This window comes from Lissotriton helveticus, chromosome 5_1 (genome assembly GCF_964261635.1).
Source record: "Lissotriton helveticus chromosome 5_1, aLisHel1.1, whole genome shotgun sequence".
Classification (NCBI taxonomy): domain Eukaryota; kingdom Metazoa; phylum Chordata; class Amphibia; order Caudata; family Salamandridae; genus Lissotriton; species Lissotriton helveticus.
In genome coordinates, this window is record NC_136065.1 from 1577959091 (window position 1) to 1577974708 (window position 15618).

Below are 15618 nucleotides of genomic sequence, written 5' to 3' on the forward strand. Positions count from 1 at the left end.
TCCTCCTCAATCCTGTGGGTACCTGGGGGCCAACTAGCCCACCAGGTACCTCCAGTATGCGCCAGGAGGCTGCGCTGAAGAGAGGTGTTCAGAGGCCATGCCCATTTTACAGCACTCTGCAACGCAGCTCTGTGGCGCTTACTGGAGGTACCTGGTGGGCTAGTTGGACCCCAGGGACCCTCAGGATTGACGAGGAATTAATTCCTCAACTTAAACCGCGCCACAGGGTGTGTTTGCACACATGTGAATGCAGGCCCCGCCACCTCCTTTCAGCACTGTGCAACGCGCCCCGTGGAGCGTTTTAAGTTGGGGGATTAACTCCCACTGAGGTTCCCTGGGGTGCAACTAGCCCACCAGCTACCTCCAGTAAGTGCCACAGAGCTGTGTTGCAGAGAGGTGCAAATAGGGGCGTGGCCTCAGAACACCTCTCTGCAACGCAGACCCCTGGCGCATACTGGAAGTTCCTGGTGGGCTAGTTGGCCCCCAGGGACCCACAGTATTCAAGGGGAATTTGTTACCCCTCTGCAAGAAGGAGGCGTGGCCTCCGGCGTGATGCCGGTCTTTTTTTTTTTTTAAGAAGGGGGGCTGTGTAGCCCCCTTCTTTTCCTGTTTTTTGGGCTCCGGGGACCCAATCCCCCAGAGCCTGCTCCCTAATTTTTTTTTTTATTGAAAATATGTGGAAGGGTGCGACATGGCCCCCCCTCCGAGGTCTTAATCGGCCCTGAGGACCCCATCCCCCAGGGCATAGCCTTTTCTTTTTTTTTTTTATTATTTTCAACTTTTGGGGAGGAAGGCCACGTGGCCCCCCTCCCAGGCCACTTGTAGCCCCGGGACCCCAACCTCCGGGGCTAGCCCTCTCCGTTGGGGACCGTGGGGGGTTCCCAATCCCCCCACGGTCCCGCCGGCTTCTCGCGTCCTCCGGAAGCCGGCATTGCTTTTCCACATAGGGAGCGGCTAAGATGCAGCTCTCCGTGTGGAAAAACAATTTGGTTTGAATTTTTGAAAGAGAGAGCAGGTTTCCCTGCTCTCTCTATCAAAATTCAAACCAAGCTCCCGCCCTGTCATAGCAAACTACAGTGTGCCGGGGGTAGGCACCCTGGGACACTGCAGGACCCGGCCCTGGGGGGTGGCGGTCCCCAGGACCATCAATGGCTCCAGGAGGGGGCCACGCGTCCCCCTCCTCACATTTTCAAAGCCCCGGTGGTGGTGGTCCCCAGGGCTGGGGGGTCCGTCACAGCCCCCCAATCTAAATATTTAGAGCCCCGGGGAGGTGGCGGTCCCCGGGGTGTGTGGGGGCAGGGGGCAGTGTGCCCCCCGCAATCAAAATTAAATCGAGCCCCGGGGGTAGCGGTCCCCGGGGCTGCGGGGGGACTGTGAGCCCCCTGCCATTATTTTCTGAAAGCCCCGGGGGTGGCAGTCCCTGGGGCTGGGGGAGGGGCCTGAGAGCCCCCTGCAACTAATGTAAAGAAGCCCCGGAGGTGGCGGTCCCCGGGGCAGGGGGGTGCCTGAGAGTCCCCCCACCTAATGCACAGGAGCCCTGGGGTGGCGGTACCCGGGGCTGGGGCGGGGCTGAGAGCCCCCCCACCTAATGTAAATAATCCCCGGGGGTGGTAGTCCCCGGGGCTGAGGAGGCCTGAGAGCCCCCCCAACTATTTCAAAGAAGCCCCGGGTGGTGGCGGTACCTGGGGCTGGGGGGCCCCTCTGGGCCCCACTTTACATAATAAGTATTGCCCCCGGCATTTGGCCCCCCCAGGGGCTAATTAACAATGAAGCGCGGGAGTTCGCGCTTCGTTTAAAAAAAATGTTGGCTGATATTCGCGCTGGGTGCGCGAATCTCGCTGATTTTTTTTGTAAATTTTTTTTATAATGTTTTTTTTGGCCCTGGCGGTCTTTGTGGGACCCCCTGAGCAGGCCTAGGGGGTCAGGGCATTTGTACCCTGCCCCCTTTTTGCATTCTGTGCGTTTGTTTTTCTGCTTTCTTGTGCCTCGGTTCTACCGAGGCACAAGATGGCTGCCAACACTTCCTGGTTTGGAGTGTTGACAGCCAATTAGCATACAGCTCTTGCTCGGCAGGGTGCGTGGATCTTGAGCGGCCATAGATATATGTGATTTTGATTTTGATTTTCTCGGGAACTACTGAACGGATTTACACCATTTAACCAAAAGGCATGACTCTGAACCAAGGGCTACCTTTTTGCAAATTTGGGTTAATTCTGTTCAGCAGTTCGGGCTGTAGCTGCGATTAAAGGTTCCTATGAGAAATTGCATGGGGATAACACGTATGGGGACCCCCCTTTTTTCTCAGCCCCTGCTTGACGAATCACCCCGACACTTTCAGGATAGGAGCGGACCGGAGAATTAGCGAAGATTCGTCAACCGGCGCCAAAGTTATTCCAAGTAGAATGTTGCGGCTTTCCTATGGATAATAGGTCCTAACTATAACCAGTAGGTAATATATATATATATATATATATATATATATATATATATATATATATATATATATATATATATATATATATATATATATATATATATATATATATATATATATATATGTATGTATGTATGTATATCAAAATCCACAAGAGTTGCCTCAAGACGAAGGAGCCTGCACACGGGTGTATGATGCACAAAATTTATTCCAAGCTGCTTTTGGATGTCTTGCCCCAAAATGTTCAAAATAAATACCCAAGTAGACGCTGTGGGGGCGGTGAGTCCGCTTCGTGGATGGTGTATGGGCAGGATGAAATTCCGGACAACTTCAATGCAGCCCACTTGGGTATTTATTTTGAACATTTTGGGGCAAGACATGCAACCCACTTGGGATAATATTTGTTATGCACCACAACTACCAGCATTCCTAGCGCAGACGCCCACTTAGGCGGGACATTTAAATTTGCGCTGTTGGTGCGTACGCTGCCTTTCCCCTTCTGCCAGTGAACAAGAGCGGTGTTACGCTCGAAACGCGTTTGGCTCGAGACATTTGCAAAGAAGCAGCTGGTCTGTTTGTCCTGCATTTCACGAATAAAAGGTTCAACTTGCCGTGGTTGTGGCTTCATTCTGGAGGCAACTTTGGTGTTTTATGTTAAGCGGCGTGCCCCGCCGCGATGGAGCCCCACTGCTAACATGGCGGGCCTACAGCGACGGAAATCATAGATGCTGTGGGGGCGGTGAGTCCGCTTCGTGGATGGTGTATGGGCAGGATGAAATTCCGGACAACTTCAATGCAGCCCACTTGGGTATTTATTTTGAACATTTTGGGGCAAGACATGCAACCCACTTGGGATAATATTTGTTATGCACCACAACTACCAGCATTCCTAGCGCAGACGCCCACTGAGGCGGGACATTTAAATTTGCGCTGTTGGTGCGTACGCTGCCTTTCCCCTTCTGCCAGTGAACAAGAGCGGTGTTACGCTCGAAACGCGTTTGGCTCGAGACATTTGCAAAGAAGCAGCTGGTCTGTTTGTCCTGCATTTCACGAATAAAAGGTTCAACTTGCCGTGGTTGTGGCTTCATTCTGGAGGCAACTTTGGTGTTTTATATATATATATATATATATATACACACACACACACATTTACCAACCTACCATACACATATATATATATATGCGCACTTTAGAAGGCTAGGCAACAACCAGGACAGGACAAATAAAGAAGTAAGATTAAAGGCTTTAGTCCTACTCTGGGCTTTAAGTGGGCCGGGTCTCACCGGGTCTGAGCACCTGCAGTTTTTCAGAGGGAGCCTCGAAACGGGACTCTATTGGGCTCTGTTTTGTGCTCTGGCACAAGCGGTACGTTTCTTTCTGGACTGCAGTGACAGCAGGCACATAATGTGCGCGTGCTCACACTGCTTACTTCTCCCTAGTGGGTAGTGGTGAAGTTATGGCATGACGTCATGTAAGGTGAGCGTTCTAGGTGAAGAGAAATCATTGAAAGAGAGTCATTTTCTCTCTGGACTTACCTTCTCTTTTTGAAACTCGGGAGCAGCAACATTGTCGTTGTGTTACCAGTGCTTTAAGTGGAAGCTTTTTCAATATTATATACAAGCCATAGTTGCTGCTTATTTAGCTTATGCAACTAACAACCATTGACAAAGCCAATAGTCCTGACTTGTTATAGGTATGATGTTACTTGTTGTATCATATCTCTAGATACAATGACAGAAACAGCAAAATACAAGTCGGGCGGCACACTATGCGAAGCACAGATTTTTTTAGCTTAAGTGTTTTTAAGCCACGCCCTTAATTACATTGCCCACGCCCCTTTGTGAGAGCCCCAGTTGTTTCATCCCACTTAAAGCCCTGGACCTACTTTAATTTCTAGCCTGCCCTGGTTTTTGGTTCTCAAAATCTGTCTACCTAAAGTGCCTCACATACTCTGAAATCTGTGGACTGAAAAAACTGTAACCCTCACGGCATGGGGCTAGTTTACAGTTAATTCTCTCTCTCCCTCTCTGGCTTCCTGTCTCTCCTCTGCAGCAGAGGTGATAAGTAACTTGCTCGCAGCCCCATCGCTGCCCTTCACCTGCCTCAATCATTAACAGATGCCGCGGCTTGGCAGAGTGAACAAAGCGCACACTGCCACCCGTCAGCTGTATTCGCCTGCCCGCAGAGTGGGCCTGGACTGGTACAGCACAGCATCACCGCCTCACCCACGCTCTGCCAGGGCGGGGCTCTGCTGGATGAGGGTGGCATGCGCACTCGCTCCACCTCCTCGCGCGCTCACCTATCCTAGGCAGGTCCTGGATGAGCGAGCAGGAGACCAGCAGCACCCCGCCCCCCCCCCACCCCCCCACACACACTCACAAACTCCGACCACATCACTCACTTTTTAGCGGAGATGTGCTGAGGAAGAAAACACACTCCCACCGTCTTCGCCCACGCTCAACTGCCCATCTAGGCAGGTCCCGGCTGAACGAGCAAGGGAACAGCATCACACACACTCCCCCTCCTCCCCCCGTTTCTCCCCAACCCGTGGCAGGGCCTTGCTGGTTCAGCAAGCACATGTGCACTCCCACCGCCGTCGGATTCATCCTGCCGACCCATCCAGGCAGGTCCTGGCTGAGTGAGCGGGAGGACAGCATGACCCCCTCACACGCTTACACGCACTGCTATCCCTCAAGGCCAGGGCCCTGATGGTTGAAGAGAGCACACTCCCGCCCACCTCCTTGCCCACGCTCACTAACCCATCTGCTGGGCCAGACTGAGGGAGGAGGCGACTTTGAAATGGACCAGTGCAGAGTCAGGAAAATGTCACTCATAAAAGAACGTTCTTCTAAAACATATCGTCTTATTCCTCTAGCATTCAGCACTCTAATGGAATACACCAATCATCTAATCGTTCTGAAACACAGCACCGTATTCCGAAAGACGTCAGCTTTTCCAGCACGGCATATTCTAAAATTCAGCATACTCTTCTACAACAGTGATTCACTGTCTTCTACAATACAGCACATTATTCGAAAAGACACTTTCCAAAATATTACTCCGCTCTAAAGCACAGCCTCCTCGTCTCAAACGTAGCAAGCGTTTCTAAAGCCAGGGCATCTTCTGCTAATATGCAGAATCCTCTTCTTAAAAACGCCGAATCTTCTAAAATACAGCATCCTGTTTCAAAATACAACAGCCTCAGCAAAAACAATAACCATAGTCATCTTCTTAAATATATTATCTTCTAACTTACCGCACCCTCATCTTCTACAATGTTTATATAGCAAGCCTTTCTTATTCAAATTCTCTTTTTAAAAGATAGCACAATCTTCTAGAATTCAGCCTCTTTTTGCGGTCTCACTACAGACACTTCAGCTGCATACAAAATTAGAGTGGCCTTTTCCCACCCCTTTGATCTATACTGGATGGCATTCCTCCATATTCTTGTGCTTGTCCCACCACTCATGTTTCCTCTGTACTCTATCTTTTGATTGGTTGAGTTGTATCCTTCGACTGATGACGTACTGGTACTATTTTCTTTTTTCCAAGCTTCAAATGTTATGTAGCACTCGTGGGAGTGCGTGTCTTGCTCCTTCCATTTTTTTTGTGTGTACTTTGAGTGCACGTGGGCACTTTCCCTTGCTCCCTGAACTTACCCTTAGCATCTCTCCCTTGCCACCCTTCCTCTAAGTACTGTTCCTTTTTCTTCACTCTGCCCCATAGCTGAAAGTAGAGATAGACATGCCTCCTGTGCAGATTGCCAGGCGCCCGATGATGGGTTTGGAAATGCCCTGGCTCTTGCCCTGCAGCACTTTCCTGAGCCTTTGGGCCTCTCTCGGCTGCCCTTTCCTGCTCCATGCTGCCTGCTGCGATTGGCTTTTCCAATATCAGATGCTTATAAAATGCACCCGAATTGGCAAAGCCAAAAGTGGGGTTTGGCCTTCTAGGAAGTCGTTTGTTATATTTTCTGGACGGCGACCACATGAAACTATTTTTATGCTTTTAACATGGCTGCACCATTGGCATGAGGCAACTAGATTTTTTTTCGTTGCAGAGTTATATAACTCGACCCGAAGGTATTAGAGTGCTTTACAAGTTACCTCACACAAGCACACATTCCTTTTTTTAGGCACGGGGACATTAAGTGATTAGCACAGAATCACACGATGTTGAGCGGACGCCGAGACGCGAACCTGGTTCTCCAGCTCCAAAGTAGGAAGCTATAGCTGTAAGGCTACATCCTCTCCCCGATTGCCAGCTTGGAACTACGAAAACATTTCTATACTTTCAAGATGCCCTCTATTGTGCGTTAGGCCATGTTGGGCCACTCAATGTGTCATCCACCTTGAAAGTAAGGGAACATTATTTTCTGTCCTTTCAAAATGACTGTTGAGTCGCACCACGTTTCAGGACACAATGTGGCAGGCGCCTTGAAAGTATAAGAAATAGACTACCAGAATTTACAGCCATGACACCATTGATTGTTGTTCATACATTGTAAATGTGTTTTTTGACTTAATGAACGTAGAAAGTTATTTTTGAATTGCAAAAACTGTGAAAACCAGGAATAAAATTCAAGCATAGTAATATTAAAAAATGTTGTACTGGACAACCAAGTTCTATAAATATAATCATCAGATAACCTTTATAATAAAAAGATAATTTAAATCAATTTATAAAACTGAAAAGCATTAGTGGTTGTCTACTGAGCATTACATTTGTTATATTTACACTGTTTTTGATTATGTTGTATCGTGCTGATTGTTTAGGTCCATAAATATTCTCTTTTCCTAAATGTATTTATTTCACATTTAAGAAATAGACTATCGCCATGGCTAGTGACTGCCATTGGCTTTGCAGTTGTGGCACACTTTAAAAGCACCTAGCAATGGCAACGGCAACAGAAGCAAATACAACGCAATACCAATTGGCCTTGCCAATGAATGTTCTAAAAGTTAAAAAAAAATTTGAACATACTATATGTAAATGAGTTTAAGAGTATGGTGATCAACAAGCTAACTTTAAAGAGAAAAACGAAATGAAGGGGCTAAAACTGAACCACATAACCAATAGACAGGCAATTGTAGCAGAAGTATGCACGTACACTGTACAAATATCTAAAACAATAGATGGTCCCAATCATAGAGCTGAAAACAATCATTCCGAATCAAAATGATTGTCTTTTCATGTTCATGAATGCAGGAGGTGGCACTATGCAACTGATCACATTTTGACACCGTGAATCCGGCTCTATATAGATAACTTAGAAGGCAATGTCTGCTTCTCAGCAAAATCTACTAAACGACCTTCTCTTCCAATATGCAACACACCAGATCCATCTAAAAGACAAATTCCTCTTCTAATACGCAACATCTCTTTATTCAAAAACACTGCCTAATTATCCAATATACAACATTAATCCTGCTAAAAGATACCCCATCTTCAGAAATACAAAACTCATGTTTCTGAAAAGAGCTTTACGTTTAAACATACAGCACCCCACCCTTGCAAAACAATCTCCTCTTCTAATGCACGTCGTTATTCCAAAACACAACCTCCTTTTCTGATGTACAGCCGCTCATCCTTCTAAAACACAACCTCTCCTAACATACAACACCTAGTCCCTCAATAACAACCCCCTCTTCTAATATGCATCATTATTCCTCAACACAACCTCCCCTCCTAACATATCGCATCCTTCTAAAATACAGCCTCCTCTTTTAATGCACATCTTTATTCTAAAACACAACCTCCTTTTCTAAGATACAGCACCCCATCCTTCTAAATAACAACCTCTCCTTTTAGTACTCATGATTATTCCAAAATACAGCCTCTTCTCCTAATAGACAGCACAGCTAACTTCTAAAACAGAACCTCCTCTTTTAATACACATCTTTATTCCAAAACACAACCTCCTTTTCTAAGATACAACAGCACCTCATCCTTCTAAAACACAGCCTCCCCTTGTAGTACACATTATCATTCCAAAACACAGCCTCCTCCCCTGATAGACAGCACCGCATCCTTCAAAAACACGACCTCCTCTTTCAATACGCAACACGTTTTTATTCCAATACACAACGGCTCTTCTAAGACACCACGCCCCCTCCTTGCAAAAGACACACCTGACCCGCAGCGCCCGAGCAGTGATATTGAGTGTAGGAGAGCAGGTTTCTTGGGAAGGGAGGTGAGGGGGACACAAGTGACTCAGGCCATGGGGTTTGGGAGGGATCCTCTACCCCATACCCTCACGCATGCTTCCCTTTGACAAGCACCCTCCTTCACCCATCACTCACCTATACATCATGCATATTAACTCGCCACTCTTTAAAGCATCTTCTCATGAAGGTTACATCAACTCACTCACACATTTCGGCTGACTACTCTCTTCGCCCCTTACCCCCACCCATGCCAGGACTCCACTGTGCCCTCCCTTTTTCTTTCATTATCCAGACTAAACCGCCTGTGCCTTCCCCGGCTCTCCCTTATTCACGCACCCATGGTCAGTCACCAAGTCAATCTTTCCAGGAGTCCCTCCGATGAACTCACCCTCACTCAGCTCTTCCTTGGAACCCTCTGATGAACTCACCCCCACTCAGCTCTTCCAGGAATCCCTCCGATGCACTCACCCCCACTCAGCTCTTCCAGGGGTCCCTCCAGTGCACTCACCCCCACTCAGCTCTTCCAGGGGTCCCTCTGATGAACTCACCCCCACTCAGCTCTTCCAGGAATCCCTCCGATGCACTCACCCCCACTCAGCTCTTCCAGGGGTCCCTCCAGTGCACTCACCCCCACTCAGCTCTTCCAGGGGTCCCTCTGATGAACTCACCCTCACTCAGCTCTTCCATGGGTCCCTCCAGTGCACTCACCCTCACTCAGCTCTTCCAGGGGTCCCTCCAGTGCACTCACCCTCACTCAGCTCTTCCAGGGGTCCCTCCAGTGCACTCACCCTCACTCAGCTCTTCCAGGGGTCCCTCCAGTGCACTCACCCTCACTCAGCTCTTCCAGGGGTCCCTCTGATGAACTCACCCTCACTCAGCTCTTCCAGGGGTCCCTCCGATGCACTCACCCCCACTCAGCTCTTCCAGGGGTCCCTCCAGTGCACTCACCCTCACTCAGCTCTTCCAGGGGTCCCTCCAGTGCACTCACCCTCACTCAGCTCTTCCAGGGGTCCCTCTGATGAACTCACCCTCACTCAGCTCTTCCATGGGTCCCTCTGATGAACTCACCCCTACTCAGCTCTTCCAGTGGTCCCTCCGATGCACTCACCCCCACTCAGCTCTTCCAGGGGTCCCTCCAGTGCACTCACCCCCACTCAGCTCTTCCAGGGGTCCCTCCAGTGCACTCACCCTCACTCAGCTCTTCCAGGGGTCCCTCTGATGAACTCACCCTCACTCAGCTCTTCCATGGGTCCCTCTGATGAACTCACCCTCACTCAGCTCTTTCATGGGTCCCTCTGATGAACTCACCCCCACTCAGCTCTTCCAGGGGTCCCTCCGATGCACTCACCCCCACTCAGCTCTTCCAGGGGTCCCTCCAGTGCACTCACCCCCACTCAGCTCTTCCAGGGGTCCCTCCGATGCACTCACCCCCACTCAGCTCTTCCAGGGGTCCCTCCAGTGCACTCACCCTCACTCAGCTCTTCCAGGGGCCCCTCCAGTGCACTCACCCTCACTCAGCTCTTCCAGGGGTCCCTCTGATGAACTCACCCTCACTCAGCTCTTCCATGGGTCCCTCTGATGAACTCACCCCTACTCAGCTCTTCCAGTGGTCCCTCCGATGCACTCACCCCCACTCAGCTCTTCCAGGGGTCCCTCCAGTGCACTCACCCTCACTCAGCTCTTCCAGGGGTCCCTCTGATGAACTCACCCTCACTCAGCTCTTCCATGGGTCCCTCTGATGAACTCACCCTCACTCAGCTCTTTCATGGGTCCCTCTGATGAACTCACCCCCACTCAGCTCTTCCAGGGGTCCCTCCGATGCACTCACCCCCACTCAGCTCTTCCAGGGGTCCCTCCAGTGCACTCACCCCCACTCAGCTCTTCCAGGGGTCCCTCCGATGCACTCACCCCCACTCAGCTCTTCCAGGGGTCCCTCCAGTGCACTCACCCTCACTCAGCTCTTCCAGGGGCCCCTCCAGTGCACTCACCCTCACTCAGCTCTTCCAGGGGTCCCTCTGATGAACTCACCCTCACTCAGCTCTTCCAGGGGTCCCTCTGATGAACTCACCCTCACTCAGCTCTTCCACGGGACCCTCTGATGAACTCACCCTCACTCAGCTCTTCCATGGGTCCCTCCTATGCACTCACCCTCACTCAGCTCTTCCATATGTACCGCTGATGCACTCACGCTCACTCAGCTTCCATGGGTCCCTCCGATGCACTCACCCTCACTCAGCTCTTCCAGGGCTCCCTCCGATGCACTCACCCTCACTCAGCTCTCCCTTGGGTCCCTCTGATACACTCACACTCACTCAGCTCTTCCAGGGGTCCCTCTGATGCACTCACCCTCACTCAGCTCTTCCAGGGGTCCATCCAGCGCATTCACCCTCACTCAGCTCTTCCAGGGCTCCCTCTAATGCACTCACCCCCACTCAGCTCTTCCTTGGGTCCCTCCGATGCACTCACCCTCAGTCAGCTCTTTCAGAGGTCCCTCTGATTGACTCACCCTCACTCAGCTCTTCCTTGGGTCCCTCCGATGCACTCACACTCACTCAGCTCTTCCAGGGGTCCCTCCGATGAACTCACCCTCACTCAGCTCTTCCTTGGGTCCCTCCGATGTACTCACCCTCACTCAGCTCTTCCTTGGGTCCCTCCGATGTACTCACCCTCACTCAGCTCTTCCAGGGCTCCTTCTGATGCACTCACCCCCACTCAGCTCTTCCAGGGCTCCCTCTGATGCACTCACCCTCACTCAGCTCTTCCAGGGCTCCCTCTGATGAACTCCCCCTCACTCAGCTCTTCCTTGGGTCCCTCTGATGCACTCACACTCACTCAGCTCTTTCTTGGGTCCCTCCGATGCACTCACACTCACTCAGCTCTTCCTTGGGTCCCTCCGATGCACTCACCCTCACTCAGCTCCTCCTTGGGTCCCTCCGATGCACTCACCCTCACTCAGCTCCTCCTTGGGTCCCTCCGATGCACTCACCCTCACTCAGCTCTTCCTTGGGTCCCTCTGATGCACTCACACTCACTCAGCTCTTCCATGGGTCCCTCTGATGCACTCACCCTCACTCAGCTCTTCCATGGGACCCTCCGATGCACTCACCCTCACTCAGCTCTTCCTTGGATCCCTCCGATGCACTCACCCTCACTCAGCTCTTCCTTGGGTCCCTCTGATGCACTCACACTCACTCAGCTCTTCCATGGGTCCCTCTGATGCACTCACCCCCACTCAGCTCTTCCAGGGCTCCCTCTGATGCACTCACCCTCACTCAGCTTCCATGGCTACCGCTGATACACTCACCTCCACTCAGCTCTTCCATGGGTCCCTCCGATGCACTCACCCTAACTCAGCTCTTCCATGGGTCCCTCCGATGCACTCATCCTCACTCAGCTCTTCCAGGGGTCCCTCTGATGCACTCACCCTCACTCAGCTCTTCTATGGGTCCCTCCGATGCACTCACCCCCACTCAGCTCTTCCTTGAGTCCCTCCGATGAACTCACCCTCACTCAGCTCTTCCTTGAGTCCCTCCGATGAACTCACCCTCACTCAGCTCTTCCATGGGAGGACCCTCCGATGCACTCACCCTCACTCAGCTCTTCCTTGGATCCCTCCGATGCACTCACCCTCACTCAGCTCTTCCTTGGGTCCCTCTGATGCACTCACACTCACTCAGCTCTTCCATGGGTCCCTCTGATGCACTCACCCTCACTCAGCTCTTCCTTGGGCCCCTCTGATGCACTCACACTCACTCAGCTTCCATGGGTACCGCTGATACACTCACCCCCACTCAGCTCTTCCATGGGTCCCTCCGATGCACTCACCCTCACTCAGCTCTTTCATGGGTCCCTCCGATGCACTCAGCCTCACTCAGCTCTTCCAGGGCTCCCTCTGATGCACTCAGCCTCACTCAGCTCTTCTATGGGTCCCTCCGATGCACTCACCCCGCTCAGCTCTTCCTTGAGTCTCTCCGATGAACTCACCCTCACTCAGCTCTTCCTTGAGTCCCTCCGATGAACTCACCCTCACTCAGCTCTTCCTTGAGTCCTTCCGATGAACTCACCCTCACTCAGATCTTCCAGGGCTCCCTCTGATGCACTCACCCTCACTCAGCTCTTTCATGGGTCCCTCTGATGCACTCACCCTCACTCAGCTCTTCTATGGGTCCCTCCGATGCACTCACCCCCGCTCAGCTCTTCCTTGAGTCTCTCCGATGAACTCACCCTCACTCAGCTCTTCCTTGAGTCCCTCCGATGAACTCACCCTCACTCAGCTCTTCCTTGAGTCCTTCCGATGAACTCACCCTCACTCAGATCTTCCAGGGCTCCCTCTGATGCACTCACCCTCACTCAGCTCTTTCATGGGTCCCTCCGATAAACTCACCCTCACTCAGCTCCTTCAGATGTCCCTATGGTGAACTCACCCTCAGTCAGCTCTTCCAGGGGTCCCTCGCCCAGTCTATGGTTCCCCAGTTCCAAAGACGGCAACTCTAGCCGTAACGCCACAACCTCTCCCTTTTGGTTTTTACTCACTCCAGAACAGGTACTTGCCTAATTATCAAGCGACACTTTCCAGACAAGAAACAGGGATCAATCTCTACATTTCACAATCAAGTTTTAATCTGCTTATAAAAAAAGAAAATATGTATTATCATTTTTGTTCTGTAATATATGCATTTTCTGAGAAAGCAAATTATATTGTTTCATATTACATTATCGTAGTATAAAAAGCGCCTAAAATGTATGTAAACAAATAGACTTTTTAAAAGCGTTTTTAACTTGAAAAATCCCATGTGATTTGTTGTAGTAAAAAGATAATCAATATCACTCAACCCTCCGCGGGCTCAATATCCTCTCTTGAGTTCCCTCACTCAACACTCCATGGGCTCGCTCACTCACCTCTCTGTGTTCCCTCGCTCACCTTACTGTGCTATCTCATTCACCACACTCTACGCTCTGCTCCAGACCATGACCCCCACACATACCCCGGTGCCCCCTCGCTGTGACAGATGCAACTGTCCCTCGCGGACGCATTTCTATGTGCCCTCACTCACACACCTCTCGCCGAGTTCACTCCCTCTCCCCTCCGTGACCTCCCTCGACCCTCTCAGTTCTACCTCTTCCTCTCTGTTTTAAAGTTCAGGACTGTCTCTCACTCCTCCCTGGGGTCCAACCCTCGTCCCTCTCAAGATTCCCTCGGTCCCCCAACCCTCACTTACAGTCATTCGCCCCCACGGAAGGGGTCTCCCTCCTGTCCAGGGGCAGCCGGTCCCTCCTCCTTTCTCTCTGCACCAGGAAGCAAACTCCGATTCCTGTATTATCAGGTTATTTAGCCTAACCCAACAGCCCCAGCCAATGGGAGCCGCGCGGGGCGGGCTGGGAGCTGTGACTGGGGGCTGGACTGTCACCTTGTGCAGGGCACTTCATCACGCAGGGTACTTCTTCCCGCCCTCCATCCATCAAGGGACCCCCTACCGAGGAACCGGACATTGTCAGAAGTTAAAAGAAAATATAATCTATCTTTCCAAAAACAAAATTCCGCTTCATGCATTCCATTTTGAGGCAGGTGGCACGTGAATTGATGGCAAAGTGGCTTTACCCAAAGGTGTCGGAGCGCTTTATAAACCAGGTAAGTTACAAAAGGTACACAAGATAAACTAAACATGCCAACAAGTTACATACAAACAGTTACAGGTACATAAAGTAGTCCGAACACGCAAAAAAGTTACAAATAGGCACTTACAACGGTAACAAGTTGCATATTTATATTGTAAAAATTATAAAAGGTGGCAGCGTTAGGTTAGAGCAGGAGTAAAATACATATTTACAAAGTTGACCTCAAATGAGTACCCGGTAAATTCCAAAAGGTACACAAGATTGACTAAACACGCGAAAACATTACATATATACAGTTACAGGTACACGCGATAGGCTGATCACGCTAAGATGTTACAAATATGTAGTTACAACGCTAGCAAGTTGCATATTCATATTGTAAAAATATGGAAAGGTGACAGCGTTAGGTTGAAACAGGAGTAAAATATAAAAGAAATTACAGAAACAAGCATTCCTCAAACAAATGCATAGTTGATCAAATATTTTATTTAATTCACACAAGTACATTTTGAAAAAATGTTAATGGGACGGTTAAAGCTTTTCTAAATTAAATTATCCTTACTATATTCTGTTTGATGCACTTGTTCTACTCCCACAAATCAATCTCAGGATATAAACTTCATTTTTAATCAAATTTCGAATTCCTTCACATTTACATCACGTTTTACAATTCACAGTTTTATATTTTACTTCTTTATTTATATATACTTTATTAATATGTTAATATTATTTAATTATCTAAGCTGTCACAGACCGCCTGAGCAAGCTTTGTGGACCCCAGGAGTCCCTGGACCATAGGTTATGAATCACTGGCATAGGTTTTCACCAGTTGTGTGATGGAAAAACGAATGCCTCAACAACGCGGTCTAAACCCCAGCCTCGCCTTTACCAGGCATGCCTTTATTTACCACGCAATTTTGTGGTAAAGACATGTTTGGTAAATGGGCATGTGTGGTAAAGATCACACTTCTGCCCCTCTGCCCTAAACCTAAAATCCCTACCTCCCTCTACCCCAGCCCAACTGCCCTCTGATGAAGCAAAGCTTCGCATATTTTGCGACCTTGCCGGTCATGAACCTCGTTTATGTGTAACAAGGTAATAAGTGTACGTCTTACTAACGTTTATATTTAGTTTAAATAAGGATTAAGAAGCTTGCCTATGTGTATTCCTAATAATTTTAATCCGTGTCTGTAAAATATGGCCGCCGCTTGTATTTAGTTACTGCGCATGCGTCAGCCACACTCACGTGTCCTGACGGGTCTGCAGAAGTGGAAGGAAATTTATGCGCATGCGTAATTCATAGCTTTGCCTGCAACGTGGTACTGCTTGTGCCACTGCTCTTGTGTATGTTATATGTAGCTAACATTTAGACTGCATAAGTATATTTTGTAGTGATAAGTTGAA

The 15618-nt window shown here is 49.7% G+C and overlaps 1 protein-coding gene across 1 annotated transcript in view; it reads right to left on the minus strand.

Annotated features, from left to right (window-relative positions):
* The window catches only part of PRICKLE4 (prickle planar cell polarity protein 4), a 140955-nt gene extending 127053 nt beyond the window's left edge, over positions 1 to 13902 (minus strand). The window contains exon 1 of the mRNA XM_078644728.1: positions 13818 to 13902. The gene's annotated coding sequence lies outside the window, so the exon portion shown is untranslated. The remainder of the gene's footprint in view (positions 1 to 13817) is intronic.
* Positions 13903 to 15618: the final 1716 nt, after the last annotated feature.